Source organism: Oncorhynchus keta, chromosome 2, assembly GCF_023373465.1.
Source record: "Oncorhynchus keta strain PuntledgeMale-10-30-2019 chromosome 2, Oket_V2, whole genome shotgun sequence".
Classification (NCBI taxonomy): Eukaryota; Metazoa; Chordata; class Actinopteri; order Salmoniformes; family Salmonidae; genus Oncorhynchus; species Oncorhynchus keta.
This window is the reverse complement of record NC_068422.1, coordinates 34,930,242-34,950,669: the sequence shown is the minus strand read 5'-3', so window position 1 is coordinate 34,950,669 and position 20,428 is coordinate 34,930,242. Positions and strand designations below refer to the sequence as shown.

Sequence of the window (20,428 nt, the reverse complement as noted above, 5' to 3'; positions counted from 1 at the left end):
TTTTGATTTGTTTATCATTTTTGTTATTTGTTACTTCATAGTTTCGATGTCTTCACTATTATTCTACAATGTATAAAATAGTGAAAACATAGAAAAACACTGGAATTAGTGGGTGTGTCCAAACGTTTGACTGGTACTGTATGTATATATATTTCAGACTCTGACATTGCTCGATCTGATATTTCTTCATTTCTTTCTTTGCATTTTTGGAAGTTATGTGTATTGTTTTGTTTTGTTCGGTATTACTGCCCTGTTGGAGACAGAAACATAAGCCTTTCGCTGCACCTGCGATAACATCTACAAACTATTTGTACACAACCAATCAAATTTGATTTGATTCATTATAATATAATAATAATAATAATTTAAAAAAGTTGAATGTTAATGCAGACTGTATTTTGTTTGTTTTTATTTTGAGGAATCTTTAAGGGTGCCAATCACCTTGACATGTATCTTTCATTGAGAAAATAAATATTACTTCTTAATCTCATGGGGCGGCAGGTAGCCTAGTGGTTAGAGCATTAGGCCAGTAACCAAAATGTTGCTAGATTGAATCCCCGAGCTGAGAAGGTAAAAATCTGTCTATCTGCCCCTGAACAAGGTAGGTAACCCACTGTTCCTATAGTAGGCTGTCATTGTAAGTAAGAATTGTTCTTAACTGACTTGCCTAGTTAAATAAAAAAATATCGCTTTGCACACTCTTGGCAAAACATATTTTTCTGAGTACAATATAATAATATTTTTTTGGGAGCATACAATATAGCTCAGTATTTGTATGATTTATTTTAAAAATTCTTCTCATCTTTATCAAGGAAGCCAATAATTTTAGACCTGACTGTAGTTACAGGAAGCTATGGTTTTATTATATAATGAAATATTTAATAGTCAAGCCCCAGTACTAGCAACTAGTTGAAAATCAGTCAGTAATTTATTTTATTTTATTTGGACTACAAAACAAAAACCACAATTCCCATAAATGAAGTGGTCCTTCCTTGGAACATGTAGGAAGGTGGCCTTTTCATAACAGTCTTTTAATCTTTAGTTATTAACAGTTTAAGGAATTTGTTCTGGTTGTCAGTTCCACAGCGTCCGCTCTGAACATTGCTCTGTATCTGGAGTTCATGTTCCATCTGGTCCACTTGAAAGGCCAACTAAAGAAAATGTGCATTAAATACCAAAACAAACATGGAAACCACAAGCCCTACTGGTATGTGTGATGTTTGGCCACAGAGTCAGTCCAAGTGTACAGTATGTCTGCTGGAAGGAGAGATACAGTACTATTTCTCGAGTAAACATCTATTTAAGCAATAAGGAATGAGGGTGTGTGATATATGGCCAATATACCACGGCAAGGGGCTGTACTTATACACATTGCGGAGTGCCCGGATACAGCCATTAGCCGTGGTATATTGGCCATATACCACAAACCCCCGAGTTGCATTAATGCTATTATAAACTGGTTACCAATGTAATTAGAGCAATAAAAATAAACATTTTGTCATACATGTGGTATACAGTTTAAAGGAAGAACCTCGGTCTGATATATCACAACTGTCAGCCAATCAGAATTCAGGGCTCGAACCACCCAGTTTATGGGTTGAAAGGTGTTGTCTCCACTCTTCTAAGACATGCATCATCATACAAGGGGAGTAGAGACATATTATCTCTTGGATTTTAATGTATCCCTCTCCAATGTTATAATGGGCACTTTTAGTAAGTACAATGAGATAACGGGATAATGTTATAAAGTTTGTTATTATTTAAATGCTTTAGAATAAGACTCCCTAGTACACCCTGCTGGTTGTGAAGGTTCCAATAGCTACAGCCAAGCATTGTCATCAAAGGCCCTGCATGACATTAATCCTGTCTCTTTCAGCAGAACATTCAGAGCCCGATGCATTGTTATGTCAATAAAGAGAAGAGCATGAAAAGGGGCATGTTTTTTACATTTCAACCGTGATACAGTTTTAAGACGCTATGACATTCCTGAGAAGCTTTTGGCTGGACAACACAAGAGGCCCGTCCTTTGACTGCTAGAGCCACATTAATAATATTGATCATGTTCAAATTACTGTGACTTGAGACATGGTGTATTTTTTAGGAAATGTGTCACAACGGAGGATCAAAAAGAGTCTTTTAGCTGCTTAACCCATCCTCATCTCTCGCACCCCGCTCCCCACGCCCTTCTCTCTCCTGCCTGAGGCTATGTTATTGAGTTGTGGAGCCAAATTGTTTCTATTTTGTATTGTGAGACTCCATCCTGTCTCCCAGTCTCTAAACCCTAACCACAGTTGGCAGCGTAGCCACCCTGACTTAGGAATGATGGGTTCTAATGGTTACACCCTCACAGTTCTAGAACACACACACAAACACAGAGCCATGGAGGAGTTCACTCCTCACTTCACAGGAAGAAATGGAGTCACCCTGTCTGTGGGCTCGTACAATAAAACCACTTCTGCTCTCACAACACAAACCCACAGGCAGGAAGGGGTCACTGTGAGGTACCCGTCCCCGCAAATATCAGGAGTCGGAACCTCCTGACACGACTCTTAGAAGTTCAGGGAACCACTCCCAACACCACATCACTTTGCACATGATAAGCAACAACATGACAAACCACAACAGTTACACTCATGAAATATACTCATAGGCTGTGACTGCAGAGGTTGAGGGACATTATAACAACACTGTCACTTTGTATGGATAAACACAGAATTGATGACCGTGACATACAGCACCAGTCAAAAGATTGGACACAGCTACTCATTCAAGTGTTTTTCTTTATTTGACTATTTTCTACATTGAAGTATAATAGTGAATACATCATAACTTTGAAATAACACATATGGAATCATGTAGTAACCAAAAAAAGTGTTAAACGAATCAAAATATATTTTATATCTGAGATTCTTCAAAGTAGCCACCCTTTGCCTTGATGACAGCTTTGCACGCTCTTGGCTAATGCACGCTCAAGGATAATGGTGGCTACTTTGAAGAATCAAAAATATATATGTTTTGTTACTCTATGATTCCATATGTGTTATTTCATAGTTTTGATGTATTCACTATTATTCTACAATGTAGAAAATAGTTGTTGTTTTTTAAATAAGAAAAACTATGGAATGAGTACGTGTGTCCAAACTTTTGACTGGTACTGTATTTCAGTGGTACAATAATAGCACCTCAGGCTACGTTCTCATGAAAGTCATTCATCAGAAAACAACATTGACTTGAAGTTTAGTGCCATACATGGGAAGTTAAGAAAAAAACTGTTGACCAGAAATGTGGGGACTGCGGTGACATGTGTCTTTCATGTTGTCATAGCCAAAGACAAATGCACCAATTTACAGATCTCACCATCATATCTTCTTGTCCCCAAATTACTGCTCACATTGGTACACCCACACGTTGAAAAAGGATATGTTTTGTGTTAGATGTATTTAAACATGTCGTAAACCAGAACCAGAGCTTGCCCTCGCGGACCCAAGGCCTAGTGTGTTGAATACTAATTTGCTCGGTGTTTGATGCCCATATTTGATGTGCTGCTGCTGAGTTATGCCTGGGCCAGACCCTGGAGTCAACGTCGGCTCCCCTAACCTGCTTCTCAGACGAACCGGAACTCATGAGAGACCTACAGAGTTTACATTTCTCTTTGTCGGACGTTTTGTGGTTTTGCCAGCCTGCGCCAGGTCTGTCAACCTCTATTGTCTTTTTCTTTGTGAAATGAGAGAGCATCTCTGGCCTGGTTAATTTTGTATAAAACGGTGGATTTGTGTCTGGAAAGTGGAAAACATGTTGCAAATCGAAACAATACTGTAAGTTTCACCCTATAGTGTTTATAAAGTATCTACAAATGCTGTATTTGCCTACATTCACTTCCCCTGAATGTGAAGGAACAGAGTTTGTGTGCATGTATGGTATATCTCAAGTACAGGGTATATTTTGAGTGCCACTTACTGTTTACCCAATATCACACTCCTTACTTATTTAAGAGAGTCCAGCAAGACGAGATGGAGAAGATTGAGCAGCACATCAAATCATCCAAAGGCAAGAACGACGCAAAGCCATTGGACAAGCCTGAACAATACGAGCAAATCTTTCCTCTGTGCCAAGTCTGTCCTGTTTGTGTTTCTCGCTCAATTGCTGGTGATAGGAAAGGTCAGGAGAATGTCCCTCATTTCTCTACATCTTTCTCCTTTCCTTTCTCCTTCTCTTCTCTTCCTTCTCTCCCTCCCCTTCCTCTACCTCCATGTCTTTCCCTTAGCTGTCTATCAGACTCTGCAGAGTGATCAGTGTGTGTTGCAGGTGCTAGGCCTCATCTTAGCTTTTGGGAACTTCATGAACGGATGGAACCGATCGCGTGGGCAGGCTGACGGCTTCACTCTGGACATCCTGCCAAAACTCAAGGACATCGAGAGCAGTGTGAGTGTGTGTTGAGCTCTGACCGTAACTGCCCTATTATGGTGCTTAGGCAATTATTTGCCCCCAAATGAGTGAGTGACTGACTGTTTATTAGATTTTAGTGTATGACCAGTGCTGTCATGTAAGAACATAGTGCTCAGTTTTTACGGTATTGGAATCCTAGAGAGATGCCCATAAAGAACATAAGACACGTTACCAGCTCTAAGTTATGACAATCTCCCCAGCAGAGATTTCACTCGTGTTTGATCCATTGCTTTGAGGTGATGAACTTTTAAGTCCTCTTTAGATATGTTCTACATACCAATCGAAACATTCTGCTCTCAAATGATTAGATTAATGACAAAAAGTCAATTATGGTTTATTTATTTGGATCCTTTTTCCCCCTCTCTCTTTCAGGATAACTGTCAGAGTCTTTTGTCATACATCGTTGCTTACTATCTAAGGAACTTTGATGAGGTATGTTTTGGTTCCTGTTTATTTGAATCCCTTTCTGATTTACTTAGATATCTATCCAACCACCTTTTCATCTTCTCTCTCGCCCGAGGATAGCGTGGCTTTTCTTATCAAATTATTTATTTTCCTTTTCCTCATTTGCAAAAGAAATGAATGTCTCCTTCCCAGTTCGCCTGGACCTGTAGTATGTTAGCTTCCACAGGATCCAAAGGAGGCCTATTGTAAATAATTAGGTTAGCCAGATGAGATGAACTCAGCCAAAAGTATATTGCCAAAATCAACATACACAACGTGGTTCTGGGCTCCTAATGGCTCCCTAGTAATACTGATGGACATGACAAACGTATGCTTTGATTACAATGGCTCCACTCTAGCTGATGGCCATTACCACCATGCAACATTATCTTACTGGAAATGTTTGGACTACTGATAAGAATGGCAGCGACATCCATCCCAATCTTACCTGAGATGTATGCTGGAGAGGGCTGCTCTGGTCTTTGATGATGATTGCCTGTGTGTGTGTGTGTGTGTGTGTGTGTGTGTGTGTGTGTGTGTGTGTGTGTGTGTGTGTGTGTGTGTGTGTGTGTGTGTGTGTGTGTGTGTGTGTGTGTGTGTGTGTGTGTGTGTGTGTGTGTGTGTGTGTGTGTGTGTGTGTGTGTGTGTGTGTGTGTGTGTGTGTGTGTGTGTGTGTGTGTGTGTGTGTGTGCTCAGGATGCCGGTAGAGAGACCTGTGTCTACCCTCTCCCTGAACCCCAGGACCTCTTCCAGGCCTCTCAAATGAAGTTTGACGACTTTCAGAGAGACCTACGCAAGCTAAGGAAAGATCTTAATGGTGAGACTGACTCCCACAAATATATTCTGGTCCATTTGTAGCTCTATTTATAATCCTTGAGCTATATATGTTGAACGGTAGGTAGTAAACCTGAATCAACGTTGATTATGACATTATGATACCGTTGTGTAGGATTTATGAAAGTATTACTTATTTTAAATGCATTCCTGTATCTCTATAACGGAAAATTCTTCAAAGTTTGCCGAGACATAGTGATGTTTTGATCACAAAACAGGGTCAACAGATAGCATCTGTTTGTCATACAAACCCCCAAACTAGAACCAGATGGAGAGTCCGGAGCAGGCTCCTCCAGAATCTGCTAGGCGCCCTTTTACTGTCCTCACAACACAGAGCTCCAAAGAAATGAAGGTTCAGGGTGCTTCTTCTACCTGTGCTCCAGCTCATGTCCCTCCGAGTGAGTCAAGGGCCTGGAGAGGCTGCCTTATTTATGCAGCACCCGCATACGCACATTACAAACCATAAGATCTGAAGGTCCCATAATAAAAGCCATCAGTGTACTGTATGGGTAGCAATAATGTTTCACTGTCATCTAGTTGAACAAGAACAGAATATTTTTTGTAAGTCTGTGTATCCTTTTCATAATACTTCAAACCAAATACTAGGTCACTTCGCATATAATATGAGTCCAGGTAGCACTTATAAACATGTTAGAGGTTTACAAGGAATTACCTCGATCAGACTAGGGTTAGGCTGAAAGTCTTTCAAGTTTTTTCCCAGGGTAACATGAGTCAAATAGTAGGAATTAGGGAACAACAAAAATCCATGATGAAGTGTGGAAATCAGATGAAACATTTAAAGCCAAGTTCATGGTTAAACAAATTCCCTATGAGACCGATTGAATGACTGAATGTGGAAACACGTACATTCATTACTCAGTTCTAACTCATTAACACATTATAGGGGTCAGGTGGGGAAACATTCATGCTAACGGAGTACAACGTTTTGTATCTGTCGATCAAGAATAGTCACCCAAATCTCCTCTGTTCTCGATCACGTATCTCACCGTTAAACCAATCAAGGCTTGTATTTTGCCAGCTATGTTTTTTACTGCACTGCAATCAATCTTGTGAAGCATCTCATTATTTGTAGTGCGTGAAGATCGAGTTGACCAGGTCCATTGGGATACTGAGTTGCTTGCTCATTCCCAATAGCAGAGGCAGGTTGACATTTATTGTCATGAATCTTGTCCTGGAGGCAGAAATGAGTCATTTCTCCTTAGATAGCAAGCTGACAAAAAATTGCTTAATTTAAGGATAATCATTAGGGTTAGCAGTGTGGTTAGGGTTAAAGTTAGGTTTAAAATCAAATTGTATGACTTTGCGCCTGTACCAGCCAGTGACCACTCTGCAGAGCTGCCTCCAGAACAAGATTCATGACGAAATACACTAACCTACATGGCAGAGTACCATGATGGCGCACATAAATGCTTCATCACAAACTGTATAGGGTTCACTTTACAGGGACCAGCTGAGTGCTGTAACAGATGTGGGCTTCAATGACAGTTGCCTGGGGGTTAGGTTGAGTAGGCGTCCCATAGCAGCGGGCTTGGATGGCCCTCAGGACAACAGCTAGCTAACTACCTCCACAGAGGGGGCCATGTGGTCAAACAATTAGCTTTGGGAACTCTAACATGCACTTTTTGGATTCATCATGGTCGCTGATGGACCATGATTCTGGAGTGCTCCAAGGGATGCTTAAGGGGTCTGCAGGTTCCAAGGGCATCACTCATTGTTTGGAGAAAAGTAGTAGGGGGAATGGAAATGCATCATGACTGGTTAGCTTAGCCCGTTCCATTATGTTTGGTAGTTAGCTCTAATTACATAAACAGGTAGAATGTAATACTGCAATGTCAAAAATGGTCTTGTGATTTACAAGCTCATTCTTTTTTTGGACAGAAAAACTCATCAAAACATGTTTTTCTTTCTTCCTCCTCCACTCCGGTATGCTCGGCCGAGACAGAGATGGTCAACCAGGTCTCTTCTGGAGAGCACTTGCAACCCTTTAAGGAGAAGATAGGGGAATTTCTGAGTGAAGGTGTCCCAGTTGTGGTCACTACAAATGACTCAATCACTGAGGCCATTTTGGGGTTGTGGGTGAGGCAAATGGACCATTGATCAATGACAAGGGAAGCCATTTTGGTTTTTCAACTGAGAGCTTCAAGATGGGTCATTGATTCCCCTTATCCTTGGTTAGCTAAACGATAGCTGCCCCAAAGACGAAGGCCAATGACTAATGGCTCAGATATCTCCCTGGATTATGTTCAGTGTCAGGATACCTGAAATGAGGAAGCCATCTTGGCACTGTATATAGAATAGAACGTAGAGATGGGCCATTGATCATCATGCTAACCCTTGGTTAGACTGCACTGCATCTGTGCAGCCAAGACTGATGTCTCAGTTGCTCTCCTGGTTAATGTACAGTGTTTGGAAGGAAGATGTGTACAGACCATCATTCAACGCAGTTTCCATGGGGACCTCTGCTTATCCCAGACTGTATTGAATAACTCAAGGCTATTGTTTCAACTTTTTCCATCTGTTATGATAGGTTGCAGCAGCACTTGGTAGTTGAGCCTTTGACCTCTGTCTGAAAGATATTTCATGAGCAGACCTACATTTTAGTCATTTAGCAGACGCTCTTATCGAGAGTGACTTACATTAGTGAATTCATCATTAGACAACAATGTATCACAATCCTAGAAAGTACATTTTCCCCCAACAAAGTAGTTATCTGCAAAGTCAGTGCTAGTAGGAAAAGACAAGTGAATGTTAGTATTTTTTGTGTGGGGGGGTATTTAAGTGGGCAGTTCCCCTTGTTGCTCCGTAGGCAAGCACCAAGGTATTGAAGATTATGTGAGCTTCGACTGGAAGCCAGTGTAGTGTGCGGAGGAGCACGGTAGCATAGGAGAACTTGGGAAGGTTGAACACCAGGCGTGCTGCAGCGTACTGGATAAGTTGCAGGGGTTTGATGGCACAAGCGGGGAGCCCAGCCAACAGAGTTGCAGTAGTCTAGACGGGAGATGACAAGTGCATGGATTAGTACCTGTGGCGCTTCTTGTGTGAGGAAAGGTCATACTCTACGGATGTCAATGCTTTAATGTTAACCAGAGTCACGCCAAGGTCTTTGCTCTCTGGGAAGGGGACACCATGGAGTTGTCAGCCATGATTGAGAGGTCTTGGAGCTGGCAGGCCTTCCCCGGGAAAAAGAGCAGCTACATCTTGTCGAGGTTAAGCTTGGGGTGGTGGGCCGACATCCAAGCTGAGACGTCTGCCAGGCAATCAGAGATGTGCGTCGCCAGCTGGGTGTCAGAAGGGGGGTAGTTCAGTGTCATCCACATAGCAATGATAGGGGAGACCATGTGAGGATATGACGGAGCCGAGTTACTTGGTGTAAATAATCGAGGACTGAAGGACACCAGTAGTGAGAAGCAGTTGAAGCAGACACAGACCCTCTCCATGCCTGCTGGTAGGAATGTGTCGAGCCTGAGCTGCCCAGCCCTGAGAGGGTGGAGAGGAGGATCTAATGATTCACAGTGTTGAAGTCAGCAGATAGTTCTCGGAGAATGAAAACAGAGGAGAGAAAGTCAGATTTGGCAGTGTGGAGAGCCTCTGTGATAAGAGGAGTGCGGTCTCATTTGAGTGAGCCACCTTGAAGCCTGACTGGTTAGGGTTAAGAAGATCATTCTGAGAGTGATAACGAGAGAGTAGGTCATAGACAGCATGCTCAAGTGTTTTGGAACTAAAACACAGAAGGGATACCGTTTTGTAGTTTTTTACTTTGGAGGGGTCAAGTGTTGGTTTCTTGAGGATGGGAGCGACTCTGGCCATCTTTAAGTCAGAGGATGCAGCAAGTGATGAGTTGATGAGGGAAGTAAGGAGTGGTAGATCTTCAGAGATGGTCTAGAGAAGGGAAGAGGGGATGTGGATAAGTCGGTAGGTGGTCGGGCTGCCAGACATCACTAGTCGCATGATTTTATCTGGAGAGAGAGGGGAGAAAGAGGTCAAAGTGTAGGGTAGTTCTGTTAGAGTGGGACCAGTGGCGTCAGTAGACTAAGTGAACGAGGAACAGATGTCGTTAACCTTTTTTTCAAATTGGTCGACAAAGTCATCTGCAGAGGGATGAGCAAGGGGCAGGAGGTGGTAGGCGAACAGCTTCTAGTAAAGGTTAGGTCAAACATATTGCCTGCCTTGTGAGTGGGCAGAGTACACTAAATTAGAAGGGTATGTAGCCAAGGGGTGGGGAGCTTATGTAAAACCTACAGGGAGAGAAGAGAACGGGGATAGGAAACATACACATACTTGACAAAGCTGCAAAAGAGCCAAATTGGATCATCAGAAGATAACTAGGTGAGATACTCAAGTGAGAGAGTGATGTGGAGCCTTCCTCCTCTTTCCTTACTCAAACCGCTTGGCAGAAAGTCTTCGTTTCAGCGACAACATCACCGCTTGACAAGACCGCCAGCTGCCACTGAATAAACACTCGAGACTGAAGCACTAATCGCGTATTGCCCAGCAGAGGTGAAAGATGCAGCTCCCACCACTAATTGCTGATTGCCTGGTAGAGTTGAAGAAAACACAGAAAACACCCCCTACAACACAAGACGATTACTCAAATAGGCCTGAAACTAAGTCCACAGAAACTGACACAAATAAAGAGCGAACAGACAGTTCAAACATCAATGATTAAGTAGGCTACTAGGTAGGACAGAACTTAAATTCAATTGCCCTAGCAAGACAATACCAACAGATACTTATTGAATAAAAAACAGATACATTCTTCTCTTGTAGGAGCTGATATCCTTCCAAACTATAGATTATGTACATCCAGGCCAAATATGAACACATAAAGAGGGCTGTTGGCAGAATTGGACCCTGACAAGGTAGATAGTGTTATCTGGAGGCGAATAATGCGTATAATGACAAACACCGCAGGGTGACGAGTTTACAGTATATAGTGTCAAAGGACACACACAGGTGTTTGTAATCATGGCCTGAGGTGGCCTGATATCATTGGTTAATTCTCCGATAGATAAGAAAAATAACATACCATGAATGGATAGCATACGATCATAGATACAATTTGGCTACAGAGGCCAACAGACATTTACATTTTTACAAACTGCAAAATCACAATAACCACAAGAATGGCTTCAGATCAAAGTCTACATTGAGGCCGAAGTGAGCAAGGTTCTTCAAATTAAAGATCCAGGCAGCCTCTCATTTTAACAATAAATTGTCGAGGTCACCCCCTCTCCTAGGGAGGGTGACATGTTCGATGCTGATATAACTTAGGTACAAAATCGAGTAGGCCGCAACTGGATAAGTAGATTTTTTGCACCTAATGATGCTACGATGCTTCGAGATTAATACTTTTCATTTATGCTTTGTTTTACCCACATCATTTTTATCACAAGGACAAGTTATTAGATAAATAACTGCCGTAGTGGAGCACGTGATAACACCTTTAATTGGGATCTGTTTCCCTGTTTGGGGGTGTTTGAAGGATCTACATTTATAAATGCCATTGCATTGAGCACATCCATTTCACTCAGTTTCCATCCAGTAGGAGTGTAAATAGACTTTGGGCAGGGATCAGAGTTTATCAATTGATCTCTGAGATTTCTGTCCCGTGAGAATATGACCAAGGAAGGGTCCCGATTAGAATGTGCCAATGTTTGTGAACGATTCCCTTAATTTGTTCAGAGCATTTTGAATAGCGAGTAGTTAGAACACAAGAATGCTTCTTTTTGCGAGACTGTCCTTGAAAAAGATAATGTCTCGGTTTGCTTTGAATTTTCTCAATGGCAGTATTAATCTGACAATTGTTGTACCCCTCTCTTATACCCCGATGAAGACAGCTTGTCTGTCGAAATGTTGGATGTTAGGTTATTCAATTATTGCATCTGAGCTCCTAGAGTGTGCGGCTCTCCTTTAACTTTTCAAGGTTGATAGTGTAACCATAATGGCAACCTGGTTTATCTTTGTTTTCCTCCTCCTGTTCATTCTTCACCTCTTTCACTCCCTCTGCTCTTACTATTCCCTATCCGGTCCTTGACCTCTACCCCAGTTTCACCTCTTTTTTTATCCTCCTTCCTCAGCACTATCTGTCTCTCTCTATCTACCTTCTGAAGAAGCCCCTCTCTCGCCGTCACTTGTTTACTCTCTGTTCATCTCCATTCTTGCCTCTATCATATCAGGACATCAAATAAACACTTGGAGGGAGCTGTTTACCCTGAGAGCAGTTAAAACAGAGATGATGAATTAGCAGTGGAACGAGGGTTGATGATGAATCCACCTTCCCTCTGCGATCGGCCATGTTTGTTTTCATTTGACCACAGTGTGTTTGTTATCACCTTCCCACGAAGACCCATTCAACAACCTCCTGTGAAAGAGTTTCGCCCCTGCATATCAGACCCTTTAACTAACTTAACTCTGAAGTAAAGCCTCCAAAACTCTAAAATAATGGAACTATTCTCATCATAACAGACAAACTATTGTGTAAAGCCAAGATTAAAATGTTTATTGATGAATGTTTCACAACTCTTAAGTGTAAGGTTTGGTTGTCATGTCTATTAAAACATGTGGGATGTCTTTCTAGGCAGTTTTACATAGGCTTTGCGGCAGGCTATTTCTAGCTAACTCTTTCCATTCTTGTTGTAAGACTGAGCTCACTGACCCTTTCTCAAGTGCTTTTGTATTCAAATGAGAGTCGGTAATTTGTAACACATGTTCTTCCACTATGTCGCTCTCTGTCCTTGAGTCCCAGTTTAAAGGAAGCCTGGATGAAAGTGTCCCTCTGAAAGAAATATTGGGTTCTCCCTTGAGGCAAATGACGAGGTTGTCCACAGAGAGAGGAATGTTCGATATAACACTGACATGTGACTTGGAAGGCTCCAGACGAAATCCACTGGGTGCCTCCACTGCAGAAAAAAAAGCAACAACAGCAATGTCTTATTTGTGTTATTTCTATCATTTCAGACCCCGGGGTTAAACAGTTTCTGGCTCCACAGTTTCCACCACTCTTGTTTATTTTCTGACCATGAAACTAACCACAGAATAACAGTGGAAGCGGACTCGTAGGAACGGCACTGTTTGGTCTAGCTCGATTTTCCCCACTCGCTTCACAGATTCTCATGCGTGCGATGCCTTTGATGGAGCCTCTATTCCTCTGAACAGAACATTGGCCATGTGATAATCTGTTTCTGATGTAAATAACGATTAGTTATACTGGCTGCATGCTCTCTTCAGGGGACTGACTACTGCCTTGGCTAGTAGAGTTGTCTCCAGGAGTAGGCCTAATCTACACGTAACATCATGTCAGATAAGATCTATTCATTGTTGTCCTAAATGTATTTTGAAACCTCTGGACTAGCACTGTAAAACTCAAATGGGTCACTATATTGATTCACTGCGTCATGGATTCCATACTCCTCTGGTGACTGTTGTTGCATTGATCTGATGACATCCATCCTGTTCTGATTTCTGATTGGTTATTGATGAGCAACAGAAAGCAGATGTAAAAATGGGGATCAGTTATAGGATGATTTAGTATGGGGAGCCGTGGACAAAAGTGATCGTCCCATTGGACATGTCAGGGTTCCTTAGATGTGGCTCTGGCTTCAATTACACACAGCGATTTGATATTCCCTGAATAAAGGCAGGCCAGAGATCCATGCCAGGAGAGATTCCTGATCGTCTGCTTTAGTGGATGTCTTGGAAAGCTATGAAGAGGTTATGGGTAATTTCAGACCAATAAACGCTTTTAGGCTGCTATGGATTTGGAATATGCTCTTAAAAGCTACTAAGAGATTTCTTAGAATTGTGTGTGAAAGCAAAACCAATATAACTGGAGAGACACGCACATGCGATAGGCTGGGTTTGAACCCGGGTCGACTGCACACCAAAATACTCGGTTGTTAGCCCAAGCGCCATTGTGGTTCACTGAACCAACTCTCTTACACTTCACCTTAGCTTTAAAATGTTCCTCTGCTCATTGCACACTACAAGACTGTGTTAGCCTGCTAAACTAAAACCTTGGTCTATAGGCATTATCTCTGGGAGCTAATGCAAGTCAGGTCTCAAACAAAATTGGTTCACCGGACCACCTTGGCTACAGTAGCACAGACTTCCTCGATATCTCTATGAAGTTAGCTGGAAGGAGAGAGAATTATGAAAAAATCCCTCCTAAGGCTAAAGATATCCTCTGGAATTCCTCTGCCTGTTTGAGGCTTTGCACAACGTGATGCTGCTCTCTCATATCAAGTTATTCTGTGGACGAGTTTGAGGACATTTCATAATAATTTACTGAACTCAATAATACTAAATGTACACAAATAATACTTGCCCAGAAAACCATGGTGTTCATCTATCAGTGGTGCGACCACAATCATTTCAACACTCAATTACATGAACTAACCCTGAAAATGACAGCAAGTGTTATTAATGTTGATGTGTGAAATCCTGTGTAAACCGTCTGTATATGCAAAACCAATAATTCTGCCTTTATTAAAAATGGTTTAATCTATTCAGTACTGATAATAAAACCTTGTTCTATGTCTTACGTGTAACCACATTGTTATCATCACCGCAATGTAGCTTTATGTTGTCCATAATGACTTAACTAGTAACTAGCTCATGGGCTGGAGTGCCACATGTTTCTATAATGATCCATTACTGCTGTCCTTGCCTTTACATAGCCTTCTACTTCACTTCCTGATGTTGTCCTGTTGAGTGGCTTGTTATCTACAGGATGCCTATATTCTGACTATGTTTTCTTTTTATAGCAAAAACTGTTCTGGAGGCACAAGAAACACAACTAGAGAACACTCATGAGATGTAAGAATAAACCTGATGTGATTGTTTTTAAAGATGTTCGAGCTGCAGTATGATAACATTGGCTCAAAGGATAATGTTGTGTCAGAACAATTTTCAATACAGCGAGCTGAGTTCACTCACTTCGATTCTCTACTACTGCATGCCAGTATGTACAGGTCCTGTGTCGATGTTTAGATCCCGAGGCTACATGGAACCTCTACCTCTAGATGGCCTTGACTGCGGGTCCTATGATAGACTGAAGGCCTCCAGTGTCTGTGTTGTTTACCTAAGCAAAGCCAGAGTAGACAGCGTTGGCTCCGGGCTTCTGTTAACACTAGGCAGGAAAGTGTTCTCTCCAAACTCCAAACAAAGGGTCCCCAACCTGTCCAGAGCATTGATCAAGCGCAACGCCAGGGCATTTGTCACTTTCACGTGTGCTCTCTCTTCCTCTATTTATCTTTCGCTCCTTTCTGTCTGTCTCTCTCTCTCTCTCTCTCTCTCTCTCTCTCTCTCTCTCTCTCTCTCCCTTTCTTTATGTGTTTGTCCCTCTTGAGACTTGAGCACATCAAGATTCATTTCCTTTTAAGGTTTTATAACCTGTACGCCTAGAATTGTATCTGTGGAGGGAAAATATTTATGTTATCGACTTAGAAAAGAATGCCATTGTGGCAGCTAATACATTCTAATATTTGCTGTGTTTTATTACGAAATGGCCAGTCGCCTCTATTTAGTAAACTTCCATATCAAGTTTAATGCATGAAATGATCTTAAGATTAACTTCCACATTTTGCATAATTATTATAAGCATACAGGTTTCACAATGACTTGGTCTTTCTGTAATCTATTGTTGTAATTTTGGTATTTTAGGTTTGATTTCATGTTTTTGTTGCATCTATCCTCAGTTTCTTGTAGTTTAGCTTGTTCTTTTCAGTCAAGGCTAAGGCAGGTGAGAAGGAAGTGTCTCCCAACACGCTGTTCTTGGTGTGGCATGAGTTCTCCACTGATTTCAAAGACCTTTGGAAGAAGGAAAACAAACTGATGTTACAGGAACCGTGAGGATTGGTGTAAAATACGCTTGTCCTTTCATGTGTGTTGAATCTATCCTATTCAATGAAAGCCACTCTTTCTTTTTCTTTGGGGATTGTTGTACAATGTATGTTCTGACCTTCTACAGACCTACCACAGAATGACTGTACATGTCAAAATGACATGTCTACTGCACTACTAGATCCCCCTGCGCATGAACACAATGAACATACTGTTTCACATTCACCTTCAAGCACATTACCTTGACAAGCCAATTGAAGTCATCTGTCAGCTTAATGTGTAGACTAAAGCACCTTGACTGAGGTCAAATGTAGTGCACATTGAGCTCTTCAACTCCCTTTGAAACAATAGAGAAGGGTGTGTGTTGTAACAACCACGGATGCTGTAGCAACCGAACACCATTAATCCCAGTATGCAGTATATGTTTTATGTAATCATTTCGTAGCAGGGAGAAGCATAAGACTAACTAACATTTTGCTTCCTTTAGAAGTTAAAGATGGAATCTGCAAGTAGGGGAAACCGCGCCACTGTCCGCCCCACCGCCATTGTTCTGGTTTTATTTAGTTGACGAAGTGGAGGTGTACTGCAACAACAACCAATTGCAGTGCATATTCTGCTGTTCTGTCGCGTGTGCAATGATGTCAGAGGGAAGAAAACAGTGTTTGTTGTTTGCGGTAACTTATTTGTTGTAATATCTTAAACGGATAGGTCAGGTTCACAGTTAAGGATTCCAGCTTCATATTGCTGAAAAGTTAAACCAACCCTGTTAGGTCAATATCAAGCAGAAAGTCTGGAGTTCTCATAGATGAGTGTTGAATCTTCAGTGTTGGAATGATCCCCAAACATGAGTTTCCAATAGCATGCATCACATGTTCACTATTAGATCCTATCAGAGTCATTCAAATTCATAGATAAGATGAGAGAGAGGAGGGTTGAAACGACCCAGATCGGTTTCTTAACCCCACTAATAAAAAGAACACATGAGTGATTCTGTTAGCTTCCAGTGGTTTGATGGTTTTAGAGATAGCATTTAAAATGCAAATTGTTTTGTTCTGCTGGATGTAGATCAGATTGTGATATGTATTTGCTCATTTTCTGGATAAATAATAAAAACAAATTTGTAATCATTAACTATTTGGCCGACAGTGTACCACCATCTATAAAATGGTGGTACACCGACTTACTACAAAGGCATACCAAATTTGGACAAACACGCACACACATTTGAGTTTACTGGTCTAGAATTGGGATGGGCAACGGGCGACCCAAGGCCCCCCTTTTATAGGCTCGTGGATACATTTCTGAAGACAAAAACATTATATTGAGAGTGTAATTTCAAAATTTGGTTGTGCATCAGAAGTTTTTCTCTTGTTGCCAGTCACTAACAGTCACTTAATTAGCACGTCAGCAAACATTGTTTAGATTGGTATGTTAGTCTAGCAGGCACCTATCTAAACTTGTAGAAATCATGGTCGATTTACCGACTGGGGGGCCCCCATTGATTTTATTAGTCACTCTCAGTCAGATATCATATTAAAAACAGTTATCTCTGCCCCATGGCAAAATGGGTAGAATTGCAGGAAATTTGTTATAAAATTGCTAAATCTTCTCTCCGCCCCACGGCAAAATGTGTAGAATGGATGGGGCAGACAAACTAAATTTCGCTTAGGCCACCGAAAAGCCTAGGGCCGGCTGTATGTGTGGGTAAGGATGTGGGTACGCAGAACTATGAACAACTGACGCTTCCCATGATGAGTTTAGAATTTTTTTATAGCCCCCACCCCCATCAAAGTTGCCCGTCACTGGTCTAGAATGTATCTTTTACCTCGTGCAGTGTGGAAAGTTGTGCCACTGAATGGTTTAGAGCAGTTTCTTAAAACAGTGAAACTGGTCACCCAAATCTTTCTTGTGTGTAAACAGCACAGACCCAAATCTTGCCTGGAGAACCTCATTGCTGAACTGCCTGACCTTTTACTACTGCAAACATACCCTATCTCCATTTCTAGGAGAATATACATTTTAAATGGCTGAAACTATTGGTGTCTTTTCAGACTGAAAATGGCAGAGGTCTTCAATCAAGCCAGAGAGAAGGCTTCGTACAGCATCCAACCCAAACAGTCTTCTGGAATAGTGAGTTCTCTTTTTTGTCTCTTTTGCCTTTGTCCTAACCCCTTTCTGTCTTTCTTTTGGCTTCTTATTCCTCGTATATTTCTCCCGTTCTCACTCGTTTCGAAAATCTCTGTATAAATTCCCCCCCACCCGTCACCACTTTGAGTGCATAGGATTCTCGCATACATTATTTTTGTTCGAAAATGCAAGGATGAATTCATTTTACGTGCACCATTGTAATGTCTGTAACTCACTTTCATCTGTTTTGTGTTCCACAGAAAGCCAAACTGGGTCAGTAGATCTGAGCCAATGGACTGGTCTTATCCAGGATACGTTTGCACAAGTGAGATCAACAAGCTTTTTAGCTATTGTATTGTGTTTAAAAATAATTGTTTATTTCGGTCACCTAACTGGGTATATGTATGCCTGACATGTTGTCACCTTGTTGGAAAGTGTGATATTAACACAGTACCACACTTTGCCGTAATCTGTCAATGATGCATTTCCCCCAGTTCCAAACAGCGCATTCTGCTGTCCAAAGTAAGAATGTAGATTTAATTAAAGAGCTAATAATTTTTGGACAGGTGCCATTGTAAAGAGAAATACATTGTTTTACAGTGAGACATGTGTTGTGGTATCAGCCTGTCCCCTGTGGCTATAGATAAGACACCAGTTAAGACAATCATGTTTTACAGAGAAAATAAGCTATTTATATCAATCTCTGCACTGCCTTCAAGTATAAAGAGGAGCACAAAAGTGGGCCTATATAAATATTTGCCTACCGGATAGCAAGTGCCTAGTTAAAGACAAATGAGCCAATTAAATTCAACTAAATTACTCTGTCAATACAACCTGTATGGAAACCAGTCCTGCTCAGTAAAAACCTGCATTGTGACAATCATCAGTTTATCATACACCATAGTTCAAGAATGATACGTGATGTACAGTTGTGGTTTATGCAATAAATCATGAAATGAACCGTGACTTGAGCTTAGCTGCTAAGGCATTTAGTACGTCATCAGGACATCTCATCATCCTCTATTTTTTTGATTAGCTACAGCGCCTCACTTCTTCTACATTTAGTTGTGTTACAGAATGGGATTCAAATGGATTTCACTGCCCTGTTTTTGTCAATGATCTACACAAAATACTCTGTAATGTCAAAGTGGCTTTTTGTTTTGAACATTTCTAAAAGATGAATGAAAAATAAAACACTAATATCTTTATTAGATAAGTATTCACCCCCCTGAGTCAATACACCTTTGGCAGTGATTACAGCTGTGTGTCTTTTGGGGTAAGTTTCTAAGAGTTTTTGCCCATTATAATTTGTTTAATTCTTCCAGCTATGTCAAATTTGTTGTTGATTATTGCTGGACAACCATTTTCAGATCTTGACATAGATTATCAAGCAGATTTTAAGTCAATACTGAAACTCGGCCACTCAGGAAGATTCACTGTCTTCTTGGTAAGCAACTCCAGCGTAGATTTGGCCTTGTGTTTTAGGTTATTGTCCTGCTGAAAGGTGAATTCATCTCCCAGTGTCTGGTGGAAAGCAGACTGAACTAGGTTTTCCTCTAGAATTATGCATGTGCTTTGCAACATTCCGTATCTTTTCAAGCTTTCTCTGCCCTTAATCTCGTTCTGAACACCTCCAAAATGAGGGTCATGTGGTTTGATAAGAAGAATGTCCCTCTTCCCACCGGTGTGGTTACTACCTGTGAGGGTTTAGAGCTTGAGGTAGTCACTTCATACAAGTACTTGGGAGTATGGCTAGACGGTACACTGACCTTCTCTCAGCGCATATCAAAGCTGCAGGCTGAGGTTAAATCTAGACTTGGTTTCCTCTATCGTAATCGCTCCTCTTTCACCATAACTGCCAATCTAACCCTGAATCAGATGACCATCCTACCCATGCTAGATTACGGAGACATAATTTATAGATCGGCAGGTAAGGCTGCTCTCGAGCAGCTAGATGTTCTTTACCAGTCGGCCAAAAGTTGTGTCACTCTCCTTATAGGACACATCACTGCACTCTATACTCCTCTGTAAACTGGTCGTCTCTGTATACCTGTCGCAAGCCCCACTGGTTGATGCTTATTTCTAAAACACTCTTAGGCCTCACTCCCCCCTATCTGAGATACCTACTGCAGCCCTCATCCTCCACATACAACACCCATTCTGCCAGTCACATTCTTTCTTTGGTCCACCAAAGCACACACATCCCTGAGTTGCTCTTCTTTTCAATTCGCTGCAGCTAGCGACTGGAACGAGCTGCAATAAAACACTCAAACTGGACCGTTTTTATCTCCATCTCGTCATTCAAAGACTCAATCATGGACACTCTTACTGCTTGGCGTGATGTATTGCTGTCTCTTCTTCTTTCCCTTTGTGCTGTTGTCTGTGCTCAATAATGTTTGTACCATGTTTTGCGCTTCTACCATGTTGTGCTGCTGCCATGTTGTGTTGCTACCATGTTGTTGTGATCTTGTGTTTTCATGGGTTGCTGCCATGCTATGTTGTTGTATTAGGTCTCTCTTCATGTAGTGTTGTGGTGCATCTCTTGTCGTGATGTGTGTTTTGTCCTATATTTTTATTTAATTTTTAATCCCAGCCCCCGCAAAAGGAGGCCTTTTGCCTTCTGGTAAATAAGAATTTGTTCTTAACTGACTTGCCTAGTTAAATAAATGAAAATGAAAAATAAAATGTAGTTGTTGAGCCTATTCTTATCAACCAT

The 20,428-nt window shown here is 41.4% G+C and overlaps 1 long non-coding RNA gene across 1 annotated transcript; it reads left to right on the top strand.

The window, feature by feature from the left end:
* The first annotated feature begins 3,792 nt into the window (after positions 1–3,792).
* On the top strand, positions 3,793–20,410 carry LOC118361687 (uncharacterized). The gene is made up of 5 exons (XR_004821038.2): positions 3,793–4,422; positions 4,819–4,878; positions 5,587–5,707; positions 17,637–17,715; positions 17,973–20,410. It is a non-coding gene; the product is annotated as an uncharacterized LOC118361687 (long non-coding RNA).
* Positions 20,411–20,428: the final 18 nt, after the last annotated feature.